Genomic DNA, 17,500 nt, shown 5'->3' with positions numbered 1-17,500 from the left:
CGTGCTCGCAGCGGACCGTATGCAAGCCTGACAGGCTGAGCGCTCAAACAACCACGGGAGCGGGCCCCTCCTTCGTGCACTCGGGAGGAGGTGAATAAAAGAAAAAAATTCACCCCACCACTCCGCCCCCGACCCGGAAGTGCCCTGTCAGCTATAAAGGGGACGATTTTCACTTCTTTTCTCGCTTACGGCCATACTACCCTGAGAACGCCCGATCTCGTCCGATCTCGGAAGCTAAGCAGGGTCGGGCCTGGTTAGTACTTGGATGGGAGACCGCCTGGGAATACCAGGTGCTGTAAGCTTTTGCACCCACGTGAACACTCTTTCACGTTATTTCGCCCTTCCTTTTCTCCACTTTTTCACCTCAGCCTTAACTGGGAGAGACACAACGTTGAACTGACATTTTTAAATCTCTTATTGATGTGTTGCACCTCCGCTGGAAAAGCACACTTTTGCAACAGACATCAAGTACCGAGGAGCTGCGTGCTCGCAGCGGACCGTATGCGAGCCTGACAGGCTGAGCGCTCAAACCACCACGGGAGCGGGCCCCTCCTTCGTGCACTCGGGAGGAGGTGAATAAATGAAAAAAATTCACCCCACTACTCCGCCCCCGACCCGGAAGTGCCCTGTCTGCTATAAAGGGGACAATTTTCACGTTTTCCCTCGCTTACGGCCATACTACCCTGAGAACGCCCGATCTCGTCCGATCTCGGAAGCTAAGCAGGGTCGGGCCTGGTTAGTACTTGGATGGGAGACCGCCTGGGAATACCAGGTGCTGTAAGCTTTTGCACCCACGTGAACACTCTTTCACGTTATTTCGCGCTACCTTTTCTCCACTTTTTTCACCTCAGCCTTAACTGGGGGACCCTCAACGTTGAACTGATATTTTTAAATCTCTTATTGATGTGTTGCACCTCCGCTGGAAAAGCACACTTTTGCAACAGACATCAAGTACCGAGGAGCTGCGTGCTCGCAGCTGGCCGTATGCGAGCCTGACAGGCTGAGCGCTCAAACCACCACGGGAGCGGGCCCCTCCTTCGTGCACTCGCAAGGAGGTGAATAAATGAAAAAAATTCACCCCACTACTGCGCCCCCGACCCGGAAGTGCCCTGTCAGCTATAAAGGGGACAATTTTCACTTCTTTTCTCGCTTACGGCCATACTACCCTGAGAACGCCCGATCTCGTCCGATCTCGGAAGCTAAGCAGGGTCGGGCCTGGTTAGTACTTGGATGGGAGACCGCCTGGGAATACCAAGTGCTGTAAGCTTTTGCACCCACGTGAACACTCTTTCACGTTATTTCGCGCTACTTTTTCTCCACTTTTTTCACCTCAGCCTTAACTGGGGGACCCACAACGTTGAACTGATATTTTTAAATCTCTTATTGATGTGTTGCACCTCCGCTGGAAAAGCACACTTTTGCAACAGACATCAAGTACCGAGGAGCTGCGTGCTCGCAGCGGACCGTATGCAAGCCTGACAGGCTGAGCGCTCAAACCACCACGGGAGCGGGCCCCTCCTTCGTGCACTCGGGAGGAGGTGAATAAATGAAAAAAATTCACCCCACCACTCCGCCCCCGACCCGGAAGTGCCCTGTCAGCTATAAAGGGGACGATTTTCACTTCTTTTCTCGCTTACGGCCATACTACCCTGAGAACGCCCGATCTCGTCCGATCTCGGAAGCTAAGCAGGGTCGGGCCTGGTTAGTACTTGGATGGGAGACCGCCTGGGAATACCAAGTGCTGTAAGCTTTTGCACCCACGTGAACACTCTTTCACGTTATTTCGCGCTACTTTTTCTCCACTTTTTTCACCTCAGCCTTAACTGGGGGACCCACAACGTTGAACTGATATTTTTAAATCTCTTATTGATGTGTTGCACCTCCGCTGGAAAAGCACACTTTTGCAACAGACATCAAGTACCGAGGAGCTGCGTGCTCGCAGCGGACCGTATGCAAGCCTGACAGGCTGAGCGCTCAAACCACCACGGGAGCGGGCCCCTCCTTCGTGCACTCGGGAGGAGGTGAATAAATGAAAAAAATTCACCCCACCACTCCGCCCCCGACCCGGAAGTGCCCTGTCAGCTATAAAGGGGACGATTTTCACTTCTTTTCTCGCTTACGGCCATACTACCCTGAGAACGCCCGATCTCGTCCGATCTCGGAAGCTAAGCAGGGTCGGGCCTGGTTAGTACTTGGATGGGAGACCGCCTGGGAATACCAGGTGCTGTAAGCTTTTGCACCCACGTGAATACTCTTTCACGTTATTTCGCGCTTCCTTTTCTCCACTTTTTCACCTCAGCCTTAACTGGGAGAGCCACAACGTTCAACTGACATTTTTAAATCTCTTATTGATGTGTTGCACCTCCGCTGGAAAAGCACACTTTTGCAACAGACATCAAGTACCGAGGAGCTGCGTGCTCGCAGCGGACCGTATGCGAGCCTGACAGGCTGAGCGCTCAAACCACCACGGGAGCGGGCCCCTCCTTCGTGCACTCGCGAGGAGGTGAATAAATGAAAAAAATTCACCCCACTACTCCGCCCCCGACCCGGAAGTGCCCTGTCTGCTATAAAGGGGACAATTTTCACGTTTTCCCTCGCTTACGGCCATACTACCCTGAGAACGCCCGATCTCGTCCGATCTCGGAAGCTAAGCAGGGTCGGGCCTGGTTAGTACTTGGATGGGAGACCGCCTGGGAATACCAGGTGCTGTAAGCTTTTGCACCCACGTGAACACTCTTTCACGTTATTTCGCGCTACCTTTTCTCCACTTTTTTCACCTCAGCCTTAACTGGGGGACCCTCAACGTTGAACTGATATTTTTAAATCTCTTATTGATGTGTTGCACCTCGGCTGGAAAAGCACACTTTCGCAACAGACATCAAGTACCGAGGAGCTGCGTGCTCGCAGCGGACCGTATGCGAGCCTGACAGGCTGAGCGCTCAAACCACCACGGGAGCGGGCCCCTCCTTCGTGCACTCGGGAGGAGGTGAATAAATGAAAAAAATTCACCCCACCAGTCCACCCCCGACCCGGAAGTGCCTGTCGGCTATAAAGGGGACAATTTTCACTTCTTTTCTCGCTTACGACCATACTACCCCGAGAACGCCCGATCTCGTCCGATCTCGGAAGCTAAGCAGGGTCGGGCCTGGTTAGTACTTGGATGGGAGACCGCCTGGGAATACCAGGTGCTGTAAGCTTTTGCACCCACGTGAACACTCTTTCACATTATTTCGCGGTTCCTTTTCTCCACTTTTTCACCTCAGCCTTAACTGGGAGAGCCACAACGTTGAACTGACATTTTTAAATCTCTTATTGATGTGTCGCACCTCCGCTGGAAAAGCACACTTTTGCAACAGACATCAAGTACCGAGGAGCTGCGTGCTCGCAGCGGACCGTATGCGAGCCTGACAGGCTGAGCGCTCAAACCACCACGGGAGCGGGCCCCTCCTTCGTGCACTCGGGAGGAGGTGAATAAATGAAAAAAATTCACCCCACCAGTCCACCCCCGACCCGGAAGTGCCTGTCGGCTATAAAGGGGACAATTTTCACTTCTTTTCTCGCTTACGACCATACTACCCCGAGAACGCCCGATCTCGTCCGATCTCGGAAGCTAAGCAGGGTCGGGCCTGGTTAGTACTTGGATGGGAGACCGCCTGGGAATACCAGGTGCTGTAAGCTTTTGCACCCACGTGAACACTCTTTCACATTATTTCGCGGTTCCTTTTCTCCACTTTTTCACCTCAGCCTTAACTGGGAGAGCCACAACGTTGAACTGACATTTTTAAATCTCTTATTGATGTGGTGCACCTCCGCTGGAAAAGCACACTTTTGCAACAGACATCAAGTACCGAGGAGCTGCGTGCTCGCAGCGGACCGTATGCGAGCCTGACAGGCTGAGCGCTCAAACCACCACGGGAGCGGGCCCCTCCTTCGTGCACTCGGGAGGAGGTGAATAAATGAAAAAAATTCACCCCACCACTCCACCCCCAACCCGGAAGTGCCTGTCAGCTATAAAGGGGACAATTTTCACTTCTTTTCTCGCTTACGGCCATACTACCCTGAGAACGCCCGATCTCGTCCGATCTCGGAAGCTAAGCAGGGTCGGGCCTGGTTAGTACTTGGATGGGAGACCGCCTGGGAATACCAGGTGCTGTAAGCTTTTGCACCCACCTCCAATTCACAACACAAATCACTGCTCTTGCCTAAAATTTTGGCTTTCATTTGTCATTCAACTTTCACCTATCCTGTGTTTTGAAATCGTTTCCTTCAAGTTGATTTGACAGATCAACGTCTCTTTGGAATAAAATAATGTCCAACAGAGGGAGCCGTCTGCACGCTGCTCGGTCATGATAGCACTTGGACAAGAAGCAGCTTGGGATTTCCGCCTGCTGGATGCTTTTTCACCTCCACTGGAAAAGCAAAATTTTGCAAAAGACATCAAGTACCGAGGAGCTGCGTGCTCGCAGCGGACCGTATGCGAGCCTGACAGGCTGAGCGCTCAAACCACCACGGGAGCGGGCCCCTCCTTCGTGCACTCGCGAGGAGGTGAAAAATGAAAAAAAATCACCCCACTACTCCGCCCCCGACCCGGAAGTGCCCTGTCAGCTATAAAAGGGACAATTTTCACTTCTTTTCTCGCTTACGGCCATACTACCCTGAGAACGCCCGATCTCGTCCGATCTCGGAAGCTAAGCAGCGTCGGGCCTGGTTAGTACTTGGATGGGAGACCGCCTGGGAATACCAGGTGCTGTAAGCTTTTGCACCCACGTGAACACTCTTTCACGTTATTTCGCGCTTCCTTTTCTCCACTTTTTCACCTCAGCCTTAACTGGGAGAGACACAACGTTGAACTGATATTTTTAAATTTCTTATTGATGTGTTGCACCTCCGCTGGAAAAGCACACTTTTGCAACAGACATCAAGTACCGAGGAGCTGCGTGCTCGCAGCGGACCGTATGCAAGCCTGACAGGCTGAGCGCTCAAACAACCACGGGAGCGGGCCCCTCCTTCGTGCACTCGGGAGGAGGTGAATAAAAGAAAAAAATTCACCCCACCACTCCGCCCCCGACCCGGAAGTGCCCTGTCAGCTATAAAGGGGACGATTTTCACTTCTTTTCTCGCTTACGGCCATACTACCCTGAGAACGCCCGATCTCGTCCGATCTCGGAAGCTAAGCAGGGTCGGGCCTGGTTAGTACTTGGATGGGAGACCGCCTGGGAATACCAGGTGCTGTAAGCTTTTGCACCCACGTGAACACTCTTTCACGTTATTTCGCCCTTCCTTTTCTCCACTTTTTCACCTCAGCCTTAACTGGGAGAGACACAACGTTGAACTGACATTTTTAAATCTCTTATTGATGTGTTGCACCTCCGCTGGAAAAGCACACTTTTGCAACAGACATCAAGTACCGAGGAGCTGCGTGCTCGCAGCGGACCGTATGCGAGCCTGACAGGCTGAGCGCTCAAACCACCACGGGAGCGGGCCCCTCCTTCGTGCACTCGGGAGGAGGTGAATAAATGAAAAAAATTCACCCCACTACTCCGCCCCCGACCCGGAAGTGCCCTGTCTGCTATAAAGGGGACAATTTTCACGTTTTCCCTCGCTTACGGCCATACTACCCTGAGAACGCCCGATCTCGTCCGATCTCGGAAGCTAAGCAGGGTCGGGCCTGGTTAGTACTTGGATGGGAGACCGCCTGGGAATACCAGGTGCTGTAAGCTTTTGCACCCACGTGAACACTCTTTCACGTTATTTCGCGCTACCTTTTCTCCACTTTTTTCACCTCAGCCTTAACTGGGGGACCCTCAACGTTGAACTGATATTTTTAAATCTCTTATTGATGTGTTGCACCTCCGCTGGAAAAGCACACTTTTGCAACAGACATCAAGTACCGAGGAGCTGCGTGCTCGCAGCTGGCCGTATGCGAGCCTGACAGGCTGAGCGCTCAAACCACCACGGGAGCGGGCCCCTCCTTCGTGCACTCGCAAGGAGGTGAATAAATGAAAAAAATTCACCCCACTACTGCGCCCCCGACCCGGAAGTGCCCTGTCAGCTATAAAGGGGACAATTTTCACTTCTTTTCTCGCTTACGGCCATACTACCCTGAGAACGCCCGATCTCGTCCGATCTCGGAAGCTAAGCAGGGTCGGGCCTGGTTAGTACTTGGATGGGAGACCGCCTGGGAATACCAAGTGCTGTAAGCTTTTGCACCCACGTGAACACTCTTTCACGTTATTTCGCGCTACTTTTTCTCCACTTTTTTCACCTCAGCCTTAACTGGGGGACCCACAACGTTGAACTGATATTTTTAAATCTCTTATTGATGTGTTGCACCTCCGCTGGAAAAGCACACTTTTGCAACAGACATCAAGTACCGAGGAGCTGCGTGCTCGCAGCGGACCGTATGCAAGCCTGACAGGCTGAGCGCTCAAACCACCACGGGAGCGGGCCCCTCCTTCGTGCACTCGGGAGGAGGTGAATAAATGAAAAAAATTCACCCCACCACTCCGCCCCCGACCCGGAAGTGCCCTGTCAGCTATAAAGGGGACGATTTTCACTTCTTTTCTCGCTTACGGCCATACTACCCTGAGAACGCCCGATCTCGTCCGATCTCGGAAGCTAAGCAGGGTCGGGCCTGGTTAGTACTTGGATGGGAGACCGCCTGGGAATACCAGGTGCTGTAAGCTTTTGCACCCACGTGAATACTCTTTCACGTTATTTCGCGCTTCCTTTTCTCCACTTTTTCACCTCAGCCTTAACTGGGAGAGCCACAACGTTCAACTGACATTTTTAAATCTCTTATTGATGTGTTGCACCTCCGCTGGAAAAGCACACTTTTGCAACAGACATCAAGTACCGAGGAGCTGCGTGCTCGCAGCGGACCGTATGCGAGCCTGACAGGCTGAGCGCTCAAACCACCACGGGAGCGGGCCCCTCCTTCGTGCACTCGCGAGGAGGTGAATAAATGAAAAAAATTCAACCCACTACTCCGCCCCCGACCCGGAAGTGCCCTGTCTGCTATAAAGGGGACAATTTTCACGTTTTCCCTCGCTTACGGCCATACTACCCTGAGAACGCCCGATCTCGTCCGATCTCGGAAGCTAAGCAGGGTCGGGCCTGGTTAGTACTTGGATGGGAGACCGCCTGGGAATACCAGGTGCTGTAAGCTTTTGCACCCACGTGAACACTCTTTCACGTTATTTCGCGCTACCTTTTCTCCACTTTTTTCACCTCAGCCTTAACTGGGGGACCCTCAACGTTGAACTGATATTTTTAAATCTCTTATTGATGTGTTGCACCTCGGCTGGAAAAGCACACTTTCGCAACAGACATCAAGTACCGAGGAGCTGCGTGCTCGCAGCGGACCGTATGCGAGCCTGACAGGCTGAGCGCTCAAACCACCACGGGAGCGGGCCCCTCCTTCGTGCACTCGGGAGGAGGTGAATAAATGAAAAAAATTCACCCCACCAGTCCACCCCCGACCCGGAAGTGCCTGTCGGCTATAAAGGGGACAATTTTCACTTCTTTTCTCGCTTACGACCATACTACCCCGAGAACGCCCGATCTCGTCCGATCTCGGAAGCTAAGCAGGGTCGGGCCTGGTTAGTACTTGGATGGGAGACCGCCTGGGAATACCAGGTGCTGTAAGCTTTTGCACCCACGTGAACACTCTTTCACATTATTTCGCGGTTCCTTTTCTCCACTTTTTCACCTCAGCCTTAACTGGGAGAGCCACAACGTTGAACTGACATTTTTAAATCTCTTATTGATGTGTCGCACCTCCGCTGGAAAAGCACACTTTTGCAACAGACATCAAGTACCGAGGAGCTGCGTGCTCGCAGCGGACCGTATGCGAGCCTGACAGGCTGAGCGCTCAAACCACCACGGGAGCGGGCCCCTCCTTCGTGCACTCGGGAGGAGGTGAATAAATGAAAAAAATTCACCCCACCAGTCCACCCCCGACCCGGAAGTGCCTGTCGGCTATAAAGGGGACAATTTTCACTTCTTTTCTCGCTTACGACCATACTACCCCGAGAACGCCCGATCTCGTCCGATCTCGGAAGCTAAGCAGGGTCGGGCCTGGTTAGTACTTGGATGGGAGACCGCCTGGGAATACCAGGTGCTGTAAGCTTTTGCACCCACGTGAACACTCTTTCACATTATTTCGCGGTTCCTTTTCTCCACTTTTTCACCTCAGCCTTAACTGGGAGAGCCACAACGTTGAACTGACATTTTTAAATCTCTTATTGATGTGGTGCACCTCCGCTGGAAAAGCACACTTTTGCAACAGACATCAAGTACCGAGGAGCTGCGTGCTCGCAGCGGACCGTATGCGAGCCTGACAGGCTGAGCGCTCAAACCACCACGGGAGCGGGCCCCTCCTTCGTGCACTCGGGAGGAGGTGAATAAATGAAAAAAATTCACCCCACCACTCCACCCCCAACCCGGAAGTGCCTGTCAGCTATAAAGGGGACAATTTTCACTTCTTTTCTCGCTTACGGCCATACTACCCTGAGAACGCCCGATCTCGTCCGATCTCGGAAGCTAAGCAGGGTCGGGCCTGGTTAGTACTTGGATGGGAGACCGCCTGGGAATACCAGGTGCTGTAAGCTTTTGCACCCACCTCCAATTCACAACACAAATCACTGCTCTTGCCTAAAATTTTGGCTTTCATTTGTCATTCAACTTTCACCTATCCTGTGTTTTGAAATCGTTTCCTTCAAGTTGATTTGACAGATCAACGTCTCTTTGGAATAAAATAATGTCCAACAGAGGGAGCCGTCTGCACGCTGCTCGGTCATGATAGCACTTGGACAAGAAGCAGCTTGGGATTTCCGCCTGCTGGATGCTTTTTCACCTCCACTGGAAAAGCAAAATTTTGCAAAAGACATCAAGTACCGAGGAGCTGCGTGCTCGCAGCGGACCGTATGCGAGCCTGACAGGCTGAGCGCTCAAACCACCACGGGAGCGGGCCCCTCCTTCGTGCACTCGCGAGGAGGTGAAAAATGAAAAAAAATCACCCCACTACTCCGCCCCCGACCCGGAAGTGCCCTGTCAGCTATAAAAGGGACAATTTTCACTTCTTTTCTCGCTTACGGCCATACTACCCTGAGAACGCCCGATCTCGTCCGATCTCGGAAGCTAAGCAGCGTCGGGCCTGGTTAGTACTTGGATGGGAGACCGCCTGGGAATACCAGGTGCTGTAAGCTTTTGCACCCACGTGAACACTCTTTCACGTTATTTCGCGCTTCCTTTTCTCCACTTTTTCACCTCAGCCTTAACTGGGAGAGACACAACGTTGAACTGATATTTTTAAATTTCTTATTGATGTGTTGCACCTCCGCTGGAAAAGCACACTTTTGCAACAGACATCAAGTACCGAGGAGCTGCGTGCTCGCAGCGGACCGTATGCAAGCCTGACAGGCTGAGCGCTCAAACAACCACGGGAGCGGGCCCCTCCTTCGTGCACTCGGGAGGAGGTGAATAAAAGAAAAAAATTCACCCCACCACTCCGCCCCCGACCCGGAAGTGCCCTGTCAGCTATAAAGGGGACGATTTTCACTTCTTTTCTCGCTTACGGCCATACTACCCTGAGAACGCCCGATCTCGTCCGATCTCGGAAGCTAAGCAGGGTCGGGCCTGGTTAGTACTTGGATGGGAGACCGCCTGGGAATACCAGGTGCTGTAAGCTTTTGCACCCACGTGAACACTCTTTCACGTTATTTCGCCCTTCCTTTTCTCCACTTTTTCACCTCAGCCTTAACTGGGAGAGACACAACGTTGAACTGACATTTTTAAATCTCTTATTGATGTGTTGCACCTCCGCTGGAAAAGCACACTTTTGCAACAGACATCAAGTACCGAGGAGCTGCGTGCTCGCAGCGGACCGTATGCGAGCCTGACAGGCTGAGCGCTCAAACCACCACGGGAGCGGGCCCCTCCTTCGTGCACTCGGGAGGAGGTGAATAAATGAAAAAAATTCACCCCACTACTCCGCCCCCGACCCGGAAGTGCCCTGTCTGCTATAAAGGGGACAATTTTCACGTTTTCCCTCGCTTACGGCCATACTACCCTGAGAACGCCCGATCTCGTCCGATCTCGGAAGCTAAGCAGGGTCGGGCCTGGTTAGTACTTGGATGGGAGACCGCCTGGGAATACCAGGTGCTGTAAGCTTTTGCACCCACGTGAACACTCTTTCACGTTATTTCGCGCTACCTTTTCTCCACTTTTTTCACCTCAGCCTTAACTGGGGGACCCTCAACGTTGAACTGATATTTTTAAATCTCTTATTGATGTGTTGCACCTCCGCTGGAAAAGCACACTTTTGCAACAGACATCAAGTACCGAGGAGCTGCGTGCTCGCAGCTGGCCGTATGCGAGCCTGACAGGCTGAGCGCTCAAACCACCACGGGAGCGGGCCCCTCCTTCGTGCACTCGCAAGGAGGTGAATAAATGAAAAAAATTCACCCCACTACTGCGCCCCCGACCCGGAAGTGCCCTGTCAGCTATAAAGGGGACAATTTTCACTTCTTTTCTCGCTTACGGCCATACTACCCTGAGAACGCCCGATCTCGTCCGATCTCGGAAGCTAAGCAGGGTCGGGCCTGGTTAGTACTTGGATGGGAGACCGCCTGGGAATACCAAGTGCTGTAAGCTTTTGCACCCACGTGAACACTCTTTCACGTTATTTCGCGCTACTTTTTCTCCACTTTTTTCACCTCAGCCTTAACTGGGGGACCCACAACGTTGAACTGATATTTTTAAATCTCTTATTGATGTGTTGCACCTCCGCTGGAAAAGCACACTTTTGCAACAGACATCAAGTACCGAGGAGCTGCGTGCTCGCAGCGGACCGTATGCAAGCCTGACAGGCTGAGCGCTCAAACCACCACGGGAGCGGGCCCCTCCTTCGTGCACTCGGGAGGAGGTGAATAAATGAAAAAAATTCACCCCACCACTCCGCCCCCGACCCGGAAGTGCCCTGTCAGCTATAAAGGGGACGATTTTCACTTCTTTTCTCGCTTACGGCCATACTACCCTGAGAACGCCCGATCTCGTCCGATCTCGGAAGCTAAGCAGGGTCGGGCCTGGTTAGTACTTGGATGGGAGACCGCCTGGGAATACCAGGTGCTGTAAGCTTTTGCACCCACGTGAATACTCTTTCACGTTATTTCGCGCTTCCTTTTCTCCACTTTTTCACCTCAGCCTTAACTGGGAGAGCCACAACGTTCAACTGACATTTTTAAATCTCTTATTGATGTGTTGCACCTCCGCTGGAAAAGCACACTTTTGCAACAGACATCAAGTACCGAGGAGCTGCGTGCTCGCAGCGGACCGTATGCGAGCCTGACAGGCTGAGCGCTCAAACCACCACGGGAGCGGGCCCCTCCTTCGTGCACTCGCGAGGAGGTGAATAAATGAAAAAAATTCAACCCACTACTCCGCCCCCGACCCGGAAGTGCCCTGTCTGCTATAAAGGGGACAATTTTCACGTTTTCCCTCGCTTACGGCCATACTACCCTGAGAACGCCCGATCTCGTCCGATCTCGGAAGCTAAGCAGGGTCGGGCCTGGTTAGTACTTGGATGGGAGACCGCCTGGGAATACCAGGTGCTGTAAGCTTTTGCACCCACGTGAACACTCTTTCACGTTATTTCGCGCTACCTTTTCTCCACTTTTTTCACCTCAGCCTTAACTGGGGGACCCTCAACGTTGAACTGATATTTTTAAATCTCTTATTGATGTGTTGCACCTCGGCTGGAAAAGCACACTTTCGCAACAGACATCAAGTACCGAGGAGCTGCGTGCTCGCAGCGGACCGTATGCGAGCCTGACAGGCTGAGCGCTCAAACCACCACGGGAGCGGGCCCCTCCTTCGTGCACTCGGGAGGAGGTGAATAAATGAAAAAAATTCACCCCACCAGTCCACCCCCGACCCGGAAGTGCCTGTCGGCTATAAAGGGGACAATTTTCACTTCTTTTCTCGCTTACGACCATACTACCCCGAGAACGCCCGATCTCGTCCGATCTCGGAAGCTAAGCAGGGTCGGGCCTGGTTAGTACTTGGATGGGAGACCGCCTGGGAATACCAGGTGCTGTAAGCTTTTGCACCCACGTGAACACTCTTTCACATTATTTCGCGGTTCCTTTTCTCCACTTTTTCACCTCAGCCTTAACTGGGAGAGCCACAACGTTGAACTGACATTTTTAAATCTCTTATTGATGTGTCGCACCTCCGCTGGAAAAGCACACTTTTGCAACAGACATCAAGTACCGAGGAGCTGCGTGCTCGCAGCTGGCCGTATGCGAGCCTGACAGGCTGAGCGCTCAAACCACCACGGGAGCGGGCCCCTCCTTCGTGCACCCGCGAGGAGGTGAATAAATGAAAAAAATTCACCCCACTACTCCGCCCCCGACCCGGAAGTGCCCTGTCTGCTATAAAGGGGACAATTTTCACGTTTTCCCTCGCTTACGGCCATACTACCCTGAGAACGCCCGATCTCGTCCGATCTCGGAAGCTAAGCAGGGTCGGGCCTGGTTAATACTTGGATGGGAGACCGCCTGGGAATACCAGGTGCTGTAAGCTTTTGCACCCACGTGAACACTCTTTCACGTTATTTCGCGCTACCTTTTCTCCACTTTTTTCACCTCAGCCTTAACTGGGGGACCCTCAACGTTGAACTGATATTTTTAAATCTCTTATTGATGTGTTGCACCTCCGCTGGAAAAGCACACTTTTGCAACAGACATCAAGTACCGAGGAGCTGCGTGCTCGCAGCGGACCGTATGCGAGCCTGACAGGCTGAGCGCTCAAACCACCACGGGAGCGGGCCCCTCCTTCGTGCACTCGCGAGGAGGTGAATAAATGAAAAAAATTCACCCCACTACTCCGCCCCCGACCCGGAAGTGCCCTGTCTGCTATAAAGGGGACAATTTTCACGTTTTCCCTCGCTTACGGCCATACTACCCTGAGAACGCCCGATCTCGTCCGATCTCGGAAGCTAAGCAGGGTCGGGCCTGGTTAGTACTTGGATGGGAGACCGCCTGGGAATACCAGGTGCTGTAAGCTTTTGCACCCACGTGAATACTCTTTCACGTTATTTCGCGCTTCCTTTTCTCCACTTTTTCACCTCAGCCTTAACTGGGAGAGCCACAACGTTCAACTGACATTTTTAAATCTCTTATTGATGTGTTGCACCTCCGCTGGAAAAGCACACTTTTGCAACAGACATCAAGTACCGAGGAGCTGCGTGCTCGCAGCGGACCGTATGCAAGCCTGACAGGCTGAGCGCTCAAACAACCACGGGAGCGGGCCCCTCCTTCGTGCACTCGGGAGGAGGTGAATAAATGAAAAAAATTCACCCCACCACTCCGCCCCCGACCCGGAAGTGCCCTGTCAGCTATAAAGGGGACAATTTTCACGTTTTCCCTCGCTTACGGCCATACTACCCTGAGAACGCCCGATCTCGTCCGATCTCGGAAGCTAAGCAGGGTCGGGCCTGGTTAGTACTTGGATGGGAGACCGCCTGGGAATACCAGGTGCTGTAAGCTTTTGCACCCACGTGAACACTCTTTCACGTTATTTCGCGCTACCTTTTCTCCACTTTTTTCACCTCAGCCTTAACTGGGGGACCCTCAACGTTGAACTGATATTTTTAAATCTCTTATTGATGTGTTGCACCTCCGCTGGAAAAGCACACTTTTGCAACAGACATCAAGTACCGAGGAGCTGCGTGCTCGCAGCTGGCCGTATGCGAGCCTGACAGGCTGAGCGCTCAAACCACCACGGGAGCGGGCCCCTCCTTCGTGCACTCGCAAGGAGGTGAATAAATGAAAAAAATTCACCCCACTACTGCGCCCCCGACCCGGAAGTGCCCTGTCAGCTATAAAGGGGACAATTTTCACTTCTTTTCTCGCTTACGGCCATACTACCCTGAGAACGCCCGATCTCGTCCGATCTCGGAAGCTAAGCAGGGTCGGGCCTGGTTAGTACTTGGATGGGAGACCGCCTGGGAATACCAAGTGCTGTAAGCTTTTGCACCCACGTGAACACTCTTTCACGTTATTTCGCGCTACCTTTTCTCCACTTTTTTCACCTCAGCCTTAACTGGGGGACCCACAACGTTGAACTGATATTTTTAAATCTCTTATTGATGTGTTGCACCTCCGCTGGAAAAGCACACTTTTGCAACAGACATCAAGTACCGAGGAGCTGCGTGCTCGCAGCGGACCGTATGCAAGCCTGACAGGCTGAGCGCTCAAACCACCACGGGAGCGGGCCCCTCCTTCGTGCACTCGGGAGGAGGTGAATAAATGAAAAAAATTCACCCCACCACTCCGCCCCCGACCCGGAAGTGCCCTGTCAGCTATAAAGGGGACGATTTTCACTTCTTTTCTCGCTTACGGCCATACTACCCTGAGAACGCCCGATCTCGTCCGATCTCGGAAGCTAAGCAGGGTCGGGCCTGGTTAGTACTTGGATGGGAGACCGCCTGGGAATACCAGGTGCTGTAAGCTTTTGCACCCACGTGAACACTCTTTCACGTTATTTCGCGCTACCTTTTCTCCACTTTTTTCACCTCAGCCTTAACTGGGAGAGCCACAACGTTCAACTGACATTTTTAAATCTCTTATTAATGTGTTTCACCTCCGCTGGAAAAGCACACTTTTGCAACAGACATCAAGTACCGAGGAGCTGCGTGCTCGCAGCGGACCGTATGCGAGCCTGACAGGCTGAGCGCTCAAACCACCACGGGAGCGGGCCCCTCCTTCGTGCACTCGCGAGGAGGTGAATAAATGAAAAAAATTCACCCCACTACTCCGCCCCCGACCCGGAAGTGCCCTGTCTGCTATAAAGGGGACAATTTTCACGTTTTCCCTCGCTTACGGCCATACTACCCTGAGAACGCCCGATCTCGTCCGATCTCGGAAGCTAAGCAGGGTCGGGCCTGGTTAGTACTTGGATGGGAGACCGCCTGGGAATACCAGGTGCTGTAAGCTTTTGCACCCACGTGAACACTCTTTCACGTTATTTCGCGCTACCTTTTCTCCACTTTTTTCACCTCAGCCTTAACTGGGGGACCCTCAACGTTGAACTGATATTTTTAAATCTCTTATTGATGTGTTGCACCTCCGCTGGAAAAGCACACTTTTGCAACAGACATCAAGTACCGAGGAGCTGCGTGCTCGCAGCTGGCCGTATGCGAGCCTGACAGGCTGAGCGCTCAAACCACCACGGGAGCGGGCCCCTCCTTCGTGCACTCGCGAGGAGGTGAATAAATGAAAAAAATTCACCCCACTACTGCGCCCCCGACCCGGAAGTGCCCTGTCAGCTATAAAGGGGACAATTTTCACTTCTTTTCTCGCTTACGGCCATACTACCCTGAGAACGCCCGATCTCGTCCGATCTCGGAAGCTAAGCAGGGTCGGGCCTGGTTAGTACTTGGATGGGAGACCGCCTGGGAATACCAGGTGCTGTAAGCTTTTGCACCCACGTGAATACTCTTTCACGTTATTTCGCGCTTCCTTTTCTCCACTTTTTCACCTCAGCCTTAACTGGGAGAGCCACAACGTTCAACTGACATTTTTAAATCTCTTATTGATGTGTTGCACCTCCGCTGGAAAAGCACACTTTTGCAACAGACATCAAGTACCGAGGAGCTGCGTGCTCGCAGCGGACCGTATGCGAGCCTGACAGGCTGAGCGCTCAAACCACCACGGGAGCGGGCCCCTCCTTCGTGCACTCGCGAGGAGGTGAATAAATGAAAAAAATTCACCCCACTACTCCGCCCCCGACCCGGAAGTGCCCTGTCTGCTATAAAGGGGACAATTTTCACGTTTTCCCTCGCTTACGGCCATACTACCCTGAGAACGCCCGATCTCGTCCGATCTCGGAAGCTAAGCAGGGTCGGGCCTGGTTAGTACTTGGATGGGAGACCGCCTGGGAATACCAGGTGCTGTAAGCTTTTGCACCCACGTGAACACTCTTTCACGTTATTTCGCGCTACCTTTTCTCCACTTTTTTCACCTCAGCCTTAACTGGGGGACCCTCAACGTTGAACTGATATTTTTAAATCTCTTATTGATGTGTTGCACCTCCGCTGGAAAAGCACACTTTTGCAACAGACATCAAGTACCGAGGAGCTGCGTGCTCGCAGCTGGCCGTATGCGAGCCTGACAGGCTGAGCGCTCAAACCACCACGGGAGCGGGCCCCTCCTTCGTGCACTCGCGAGGAGGTGAATAAATGAAAAAAATTCACCCCACTACTGCGCCCCCGACCCGGAAGTGCCCTGTCAGCTATAAAGGGGACAATTTTCACTTCTTTTCTCGCTTACGGCCATACTACCCTGAGAACGCCCGATCTCGTCCGATCTCGGAAGCTAAGCAGGGTCGGGCCTGGTTAGTACTTGGATGGGAGACCGCCTGGGAATACCAGGTGCTGTAAGCTTTTGCACCCACGTGAATACTCTTTCACGTTATTTCGCGCTTCCTTTTCTCCACTTTTTCACCTCAGCCTTAACTGGGAGAGCCACAACGTTCAACTGACATTTTTAAATCTCTTATTGATGTGTTGCACCTCCGCTGGAAAAGCACACTTTTGCAACAGACATCAAGTACCGAGGAGCTGCGTGCTCGCAGCGGACCGTATGCGAGCCTGACAGGCTGAGCGCTCAAACCACCACGGGAGCGGGCCCCTCCTTCGTGCACCCGCGAGGAGGTGAATAAATGAAAAAAATTCACCCCACTACTCCGCCCCCGACCCGGAAGTGCCCTGTCTGCTATAAAGGGGACAATTTTCACGTTTTCCCTCGCTTACGGCCATACTACCCTGAGAACGCCCGATCTCGTCCGATCTCGGAAGCTAAGCAGGGTCGGGCTTGGTTAGTACTTGGATGGGAGACCGCCTGGGAATACCAGGTGCTGTAAGCTTTTGCACCCACGTGAACACTCTTTCACGTTATTTCGCGCTACCTTTTCTCCACTTTTTTCACCTCAGCCTTAACTGGGGGACCCTCAACGTTGAACTGATATTTTTAAATCTCTTATTGATGTGTTGCACCTCCGCTGGAAAAGCACACTTTTGCAACAGACATCAAGTACCGAGGAGCTGCGTGCTCGCAGCTGGCCGTATGCGAGCCTGACAGGCTGAGCGCTCAAACCACCACGGGAGCGGGCCCCTCCTTCGTGCACTCGCGAGGAGGTGAATAAATGAAAAAAATTCACCCCACTACTGCGCCCCCGACCCGGAAGTGCCCTGTCAGCTATAAAGGGGACAATTTTCACTTCTTTTCTCGCTTACGGCCATACTACCCTGAGAACGCCCGATCTCGTCCGATCTCGGAAGCTAAGCAGGGTCGGGCCTGGTTAGTACTTGGATGGGAGACCGCCTGGGAATACCAGGTGCTGTAAGCTTTTGCACCCACGTGAATACTCTTTCACAATATTTCGCGCTTCCTTTTCTCCACTTTTTCACCTCAGCCTTAACTGGGAGAGCCACAAC

General features: G+C 52.7%; 36 non-coding genes across 36 annotated transcripts; all 36 read left to right on the top strand.

The window, feature by feature from the left end:
• Positions 1-183: 183 nt before the first annotated feature.
• LOC147189143 (5S ribosomal RNA) lies at positions 184-302 on the top strand. The gene has a single exon (XR_015097756.1). It is a non-coding gene; the product is annotated as a 5S ribosomal RNA (ribosomal RNA).
• Positions 303-665: 363 nt separating this feature from the next.
• LOC147189142 (5S ribosomal RNA) lies at positions 666-784 on the top strand. The gene has a single exon (XR_015097755.1). It is a non-coding gene; the product is annotated as a 5S ribosomal RNA (ribosomal RNA).
• A 364-nt stretch (positions 785-1,148) lies between these two features.
• Positions 1,149-1,267, top strand: LOC147189141 (5S ribosomal RNA). The gene has a single exon (XR_015098215.1). It is a non-coding gene; the product is annotated as a 5S ribosomal RNA (ribosomal RNA).
• Positions 1,268-1,631: 364 nt separating this feature from the next.
• Positions 1,632-1,750, top strand: LOC147189140 (5S ribosomal RNA). Its single transcript, XR_015098214.1, has one exon. It is a non-coding gene; the product is annotated as a 5S ribosomal RNA (ribosomal RNA).
• A 364-nt stretch (positions 1,751-2,114) lies between these two features.
• LOC147189139 (5S ribosomal RNA) lies at positions 2,115-2,233 on the top strand. The gene has a single exon (XR_015097753.1). It is a non-coding gene; the product is annotated as a 5S ribosomal RNA (ribosomal RNA).
• A 363-nt stretch (positions 2,234-2,596) lies between these two features.
• Positions 2,597-2,715, top strand: LOC147189138 (5S ribosomal RNA). The gene has a single exon (XR_015097752.1). It is a non-coding gene; the product is annotated as a 5S ribosomal RNA (ribosomal RNA).
• A 363-nt stretch (positions 2,716-3,078) lies between these two features.
• Positions 3,079-3,197, top strand: LOC147189137 (5S ribosomal RNA). The gene has a single exon (XR_015098366.1). It is a non-coding gene; the product is annotated as a 5S ribosomal RNA (ribosomal RNA).
• Positions 3,198-3,559: 362 nt separating this feature from the next.
• On the top strand, positions 3,560-3,678 carry LOC147189136 (5S ribosomal RNA). The gene has a single exon (XR_015098365.1). It is a non-coding gene; the product is annotated as a 5S ribosomal RNA (ribosomal RNA).
• A 362-nt stretch (positions 3,679-4,040) lies between these two features.
• Positions 4,041-4,159, top strand: LOC147189135 (5S ribosomal RNA). Its single transcript, XR_015097751.1, has one exon. It is a non-coding gene; the product is annotated as a 5S ribosomal RNA (ribosomal RNA).
• Positions 4,160-4,637: 478 nt separating this feature from the next.
• Positions 4,638-4,756, top strand: LOC147189134 (5S ribosomal RNA). Its single transcript, XR_015098128.1, has one exon. It is a non-coding gene; the product is annotated as a 5S ribosomal RNA (ribosomal RNA).
• Positions 4,757-5,119: 363 nt separating this feature from the next.
• LOC147189133 (5S ribosomal RNA) lies at positions 5,120-5,238 on the top strand. Its single transcript, XR_015097750.1, has one exon. It is a non-coding gene; the product is annotated as a 5S ribosomal RNA (ribosomal RNA).
• A 363-nt stretch (positions 5,239-5,601) lies between these two features.
• On the top strand, positions 5,602-5,720 carry LOC147189132 (5S ribosomal RNA). The gene has a single exon (XR_015097749.1). It is a non-coding gene; the product is annotated as a 5S ribosomal RNA (ribosomal RNA).
• Positions 5,721-6,084: 364 nt separating this feature from the next.
• LOC147189131 (5S ribosomal RNA) lies at positions 6,085-6,203 on the top strand. Its single transcript, XR_015098212.1, has one exon. It is a non-coding gene; the product is annotated as a 5S ribosomal RNA (ribosomal RNA).
• A 364-nt stretch (positions 6,204-6,567) lies between these two features.
• On the top strand, positions 6,568-6,686 carry LOC147189130 (5S ribosomal RNA). Its single transcript, XR_015097748.1, has one exon. It is a non-coding gene; the product is annotated as a 5S ribosomal RNA (ribosomal RNA).
• Positions 6,687-7,049: 363 nt separating this feature from the next.
• LOC147189129 (5S ribosomal RNA) lies at positions 7,050-7,168 on the top strand. Its single transcript, XR_015097747.1, has one exon. It is a non-coding gene; the product is annotated as a 5S ribosomal RNA (ribosomal RNA).
• Positions 7,169-7,531: 363 nt separating this feature from the next.
• LOC147189128 (5S ribosomal RNA) lies at positions 7,532-7,650 on the top strand. The gene has a single exon (XR_015098364.1). It is a non-coding gene; the product is annotated as a 5S ribosomal RNA (ribosomal RNA).
• A 362-nt stretch (positions 7,651-8,012) lies between these two features.
• Positions 8,013-8,131, top strand: LOC147189127 (5S ribosomal RNA). The gene has a single exon (XR_015098362.1). It is a non-coding gene; the product is annotated as a 5S ribosomal RNA (ribosomal RNA).
• A 362-nt stretch (positions 8,132-8,493) lies between these two features.
• LOC147189126 (5S ribosomal RNA) lies at positions 8,494-8,612 on the top strand. Its single transcript, XR_015097746.1, has one exon. It is a non-coding gene; the product is annotated as a 5S ribosomal RNA (ribosomal RNA).
• A 478-nt stretch (positions 8,613-9,090) lies between these two features.
• On the top strand, positions 9,091-9,209 carry LOC147189125 (5S ribosomal RNA). Its single transcript, XR_015098127.1, has one exon. It is a non-coding gene; the product is annotated as a 5S ribosomal RNA (ribosomal RNA).
• A 363-nt stretch (positions 9,210-9,572) lies between these two features.
• Positions 9,573-9,691, top strand: LOC147189124 (5S ribosomal RNA). Its single transcript, XR_015097745.1, has one exon. It is a non-coding gene; the product is annotated as a 5S ribosomal RNA (ribosomal RNA).
• A 363-nt stretch (positions 9,692-10,054) lies between these two features.
• Positions 10,055-10,173, top strand: LOC147189123 (5S ribosomal RNA). Its single transcript, XR_015097744.1, has one exon. It is a non-coding gene; the product is annotated as a 5S ribosomal RNA (ribosomal RNA).
• A 364-nt stretch (positions 10,174-10,537) lies between these two features.
• On the top strand, positions 10,538-10,656 carry LOC147189122 (5S ribosomal RNA). Its single transcript, XR_015098211.1, has one exon. It is a non-coding gene; the product is annotated as a 5S ribosomal RNA (ribosomal RNA).
• A 364-nt stretch (positions 10,657-11,020) lies between these two features.
• On the top strand, positions 11,021-11,139 carry LOC147189121 (5S ribosomal RNA). Its single transcript, XR_015097742.1, has one exon. It is a non-coding gene; the product is annotated as a 5S ribosomal RNA (ribosomal RNA).
• Positions 11,140-11,502: 363 nt separating this feature from the next.
• LOC147189120 (5S ribosomal RNA) lies at positions 11,503-11,621 on the top strand. The gene has a single exon (XR_015097741.1). It is a non-coding gene; the product is annotated as a 5S ribosomal RNA (ribosomal RNA).
• A 363-nt stretch (positions 11,622-11,984) lies between these two features.
• On the top strand, positions 11,985-12,103 carry LOC147189119 (5S ribosomal RNA). Its single transcript, XR_015098361.1, has one exon. It is a non-coding gene; the product is annotated as a 5S ribosomal RNA (ribosomal RNA).
• Positions 12,104-12,466: 363 nt separating this feature from the next.
• On the top strand, positions 12,467-12,585 carry LOC147189118 (5S ribosomal RNA). The gene has a single exon (XR_015098089.1). It is a non-coding gene; the product is annotated as a 5S ribosomal RNA (ribosomal RNA).
• Positions 12,586-12,949: 364 nt separating this feature from the next.
• LOC147189117 (5S ribosomal RNA) lies at positions 12,950-13,068 on the top strand. Its single transcript, XR_015097740.1, has one exon. It is a non-coding gene; the product is annotated as a 5S ribosomal RNA (ribosomal RNA).
• A 363-nt stretch (positions 13,069-13,431) lies between these two features.
• Positions 13,432-13,550, top strand: LOC147189116 (5S ribosomal RNA). The gene has a single exon (XR_015097739.1). It is a non-coding gene; the product is annotated as a 5S ribosomal RNA (ribosomal RNA).
• Positions 13,551-13,914: 364 nt separating this feature from the next.
• Positions 13,915-14,033, top strand: LOC147189115 (5S ribosomal RNA). Its single transcript, XR_015098210.1, has one exon. It is a non-coding gene; the product is annotated as a 5S ribosomal RNA (ribosomal RNA).
• A 364-nt stretch (positions 14,034-14,397) lies between these two features.
• On the top strand, positions 14,398-14,516 carry LOC147189114 (5S ribosomal RNA). Its single transcript, XR_015097738.1, has one exon. It is a non-coding gene; the product is annotated as a 5S ribosomal RNA (ribosomal RNA).
• Positions 14,517-14,880: 364 nt separating this feature from the next.
• Positions 14,881-14,999, top strand: LOC147189113 (5S ribosomal RNA). Its single transcript, XR_015098923.1, has one exon. It is a non-coding gene; the product is annotated as a 5S ribosomal RNA (ribosomal RNA).
• Positions 15,000-15,363: 364 nt separating this feature from the next.
• LOC147189112 (5S ribosomal RNA) lies at positions 15,364-15,482 on the top strand. The gene has a single exon (XR_015098922.1). It is a non-coding gene; the product is annotated as a 5S ribosomal RNA (ribosomal RNA).
• Positions 15,483-15,845: 363 nt separating this feature from the next.
• Positions 15,846-15,964, top strand: LOC147189111 (5S ribosomal RNA). Its single transcript, XR_015098921.1, has one exon. It is a non-coding gene; the product is annotated as a 5S ribosomal RNA (ribosomal RNA).
• A 364-nt stretch (positions 15,965-16,328) lies between these two features.
• On the top strand, positions 16,329-16,447 carry LOC147189110 (5S ribosomal RNA). The gene has a single exon (XR_015098920.1). It is a non-coding gene; the product is annotated as a 5S ribosomal RNA (ribosomal RNA).
• Positions 16,448-16,810: 363 nt separating this feature from the next.
• LOC147189109 (5S ribosomal RNA) lies at positions 16,811-16,929 on the top strand. Its single transcript, XR_015097944.1, has one exon. It is a non-coding gene; the product is annotated as a 5S ribosomal RNA (ribosomal RNA).
• Positions 16,930-17,293: 364 nt separating this feature from the next.
• LOC147189108 (5S ribosomal RNA) lies at positions 17,294-17,412 on the top strand. The gene has a single exon (XR_015098919.1). It is a non-coding gene; the product is annotated as a 5S ribosomal RNA (ribosomal RNA).
• Positions 17,413-17,500: the final 88 nt, after the last annotated feature.

This window comes from Hippocampus guttulatus, chromosome 20 (assembly GCF_054856545.1).
Source record: "Hippocampus guttulatus isolate MCC_2025c chromosome 20, RoL_Hgut_1.0, whole genome shotgun sequence".
NCBI lineage: Eukaryota > Metazoa > Chordata > Actinopteri > Syngnathiformes > Syngnathidae > Hippocampus > Hippocampus guttulatus.
Note: the sequence above shows the minus strand (reverse complement) of the source record. Positions and strands in the feature narration are given on the sequence as shown.